Here is a 2,570-nt window from a genome sequence, read left to right on the forward strand (position 1 = left end):
ATAATATCAGGTGCATCCAGCCTACAGAACACCTCTATTCCAGTAAAAACACCAAGTTTTCTAAATTTAAATCTATGCATATGAGATGTACTAAGGATAGTGTGGCAGGCTGAAGAATGCTTTCTCAAGATGTCCATGTCCTAATCCTCCAGAATCTGTGAATTTTACCTTCTAGGGCCAAAAGGAATTTGCAGAAGGATTCGGAACCTTAAGACGGGAGGCTGTTCTGGATGCTCTGAGTAGGCTGATGTCATCACAGCACTCCTTGTAGGATGGTCAAAGGAGGAGTCCAAGCCAGAGGAGAAGGTGGTGCGATGCTGGGAGCAGGAAATGGAGGAGCACTGTACTTGCCAGACAGAGGTAGGGGCCACAGACCAAGTAATCCTGGAAGCCAAAAGAAGCTGAGAAGAACCAAGGAAATAGATTCTCTTGTCAGCACCTCCAGAAGGAACCCACCCCGACAATGCCTTGATGTTTTCTCATTGTGAAAGTGATTTCAGACTTCGGAACTCCAGAACTGGCAGAGAACAGATTTTTGGTTTTTTAACCACTAAGTTTGTGATAACTTTTTAGAGCCCCAATACACAGAGAAGATGGCCATCCTCAAACCAGAGAGTCCTCAGAAGAAACCAGCATGGTTGACCCCTTGATCCTGAACTTCCAGCATCCAGATCTGTGAGAAGAGAAATCTCTGTTGTTTAAGCAGCAATAAAAATGCTGGGTCCCTAAAGTACCTAATCAGTGGTATCTTTTCTGGCAATCCTGGAAAATGAATATAAATATCTATTGAAAATTAACATTTATTAAATCATGAAACAATCAACATTCCTCTAATTATCTGTATACTGTTTATATAATGATACATTAAAACATAAGGATTCAAGAAATATTTTTTGTGTTGCAAACAACATTTTAATTTATTACTTTTTAAAATGTTTATTTATTTTGTCAGAGAGAGAGAGAGCGTGAATAGACAAGAGGCAGAGAGAGAGGGAGAGAGATACCAAGCTGGGGCTTGAACTCACAAACCATGAGATCATGATCTGAGCCAAAATCAAGAGTCAGATGCTTAACTGACTGAGCCACTCAGGCTGCCCCCAAACCTAACATTTTTAAGTGTTTAAAGTCACAAACACAATGTATTACATTACACCTTAAGAAGCAAAAAGAGGAAAGATACACACAAATTACCAATTTGATAACAAAAGTATTTTCAAGAATGATTATATCACAGAATTACTGTTTGTCTTATTATTGCTCATATTCCCATTCTTCTTAACTTCTCAGGATCAAAATTTTCCTCATCTTGGCTCCTTTTGTCCACCATCATGATATGTGTGATTATCTGTCCCTCACCATGTCTTCTCACAAGACTTTCAAGATCAAGCGATTCCTGGCCAGGAGACAAATGCAGAATTCTCCAGTTCCCCAGTAGATTCAGATGAAAACTGGCAAGGTAGAACTCCAAGTGGAGGTACTGGAAAAGACCCAAGCTGGGCCAATAAGGGATCACATGGCAGACAGCACACATATTTATGCTGCATGAAAGTCACCTGCTTGCATCGTATCACTCTCTGAACATCACTCCTACCCAAACAATAGACACATTTTATCAACAAAGTGATTTGCTCTGTTTCTATGCTTCTGCACCAGTAGGTTGGTTCAGAAATGAATAGGTGAGACTTGTGTTTGAAAAAAAGATTTTTTTACTTATCTTGGGTTTTAGTAATCTTAAGAAATTCCTTACACAGAAGGTCTTCTGAATCTATCCTTCATTTTTGTTAATTTTTCATTGATTACTTTCTTTAATTTATACTTTGGCTTTGTGTTACAAGGTATTTCCTTCAGTATTTTTCCACACAATTTTTTTCCTGTAATGCTATTATTTCCCCCAGGTTTTCTACTGAATTTTGAAATTTTAAATCATGTATTAAGTTTCAGGAATTATTCTGTGCCCTCTAATTCTTTCTCCCTGAGAGTTCTTGTTACGTTTCAGTGAAGAGCTCTTCTGTTTCTCCCGTTATTTCCGTATCACTGTGAGTCATCTGTTTGAGTTGTTTAGTCAAAATCCTTTTTTCAAACTGTTAGGTTCTTCTAAATGGACAGAAGTTCCTTTAACACAGAATGTCCCAGCGGTGAGAGGTAGGATCATAAACGCAATCTATTTTAGAGGAAGTCCTCAACAACCATGAGGTATATACTCTGTCCCTTCTCTATGAAACCACCCAGCATTTCCCCCCTAGAGGACTAATACTCTTGCCCTGGAATGCCCACCTTCCCCATAGTGACCTCCAACTTCACGCATATCCCAGACTATTTCTTAGTGAATAATTCAACCACTTCTTTACATAGGCAGAATGCATTTTTACCAAGGTCCAATAATTGAACATCATTAGATGCTTCTATAAATCCTTTATCTATTCTTTTTGAATCAATGCCTCCCATTCTCTGAGGATTTTCTTTTTAATTCCAACTTTATTAATTTTCCTTGTCTTTTAGTTTCACTCACTTTTGTGGTAAACACTTTTGGTAATATTTTTCATGAAGGATGTATTATGAAAATCAATGAT

The 2,570-nt window shown here is 38.1% G+C and overlaps 1 pseudogene; it reads left to right on the plus strand.

Annotated features, from left to right (window-relative positions):
• Positions 1 to 1,357: 1,357 nt before the first annotated feature.
• On the plus strand, positions 1,358 to 1,505 carry LOC115275758 (annotated as a pseudogene).
• The last annotated feature ends 1,065 nt before the right edge of the window (positions 1,506 to 2,570 follow it).

Source organism: Suricata suricatta, chromosome 2 (genome assembly GCF_006229205.1).
Source record: "Suricata suricatta isolate VVHF042 chromosome 2, meerkat_22Aug2017_6uvM2_HiC, whole genome shotgun sequence".
NCBI lineage: Eukaryota > Metazoa > Chordata > Mammalia > Carnivora > Herpestidae > Suricata > Suricata suricatta.